Here is a 203-nt window from a genome sequence, read left to right as displayed (position 1 = left end):
CCAACGCTACAGCAGCAACATTGTCGAATAACGCGTTTATCTTGATTTAAAGCTTTCGTGACTGCAGTAATTCATATTCCTAGCTCTTTCGGTAAAGTCACGTTGAAGGGAAACATATATTTTATTATTTTATTGTTTCCCTTCAACGTGACTTTACCGAAAGAGCTAAGAAAAACGCGTTTATCTTTACTCTATTTGCTGTG

The sequence above is a fragment of the Petromyzon marinus genome, chromosome 61 (genome assembly GCF_048934315.1).
Source record: "Petromyzon marinus isolate PM22_M1 ecotype Great Lakes invasive population chromosome 61, UKy_Petmar_22M1.pri1.0, whole genome shotgun sequence".
In the NCBI taxonomy this organism is placed as follows: domain Eukaryota; kingdom Metazoa; phylum Chordata; class Hyperoartia; order Petromyzontiformes; family Petromyzontidae; genus Petromyzon; species Petromyzon marinus.
This window is presented reverse-complemented; position numbering follows the sequence as displayed.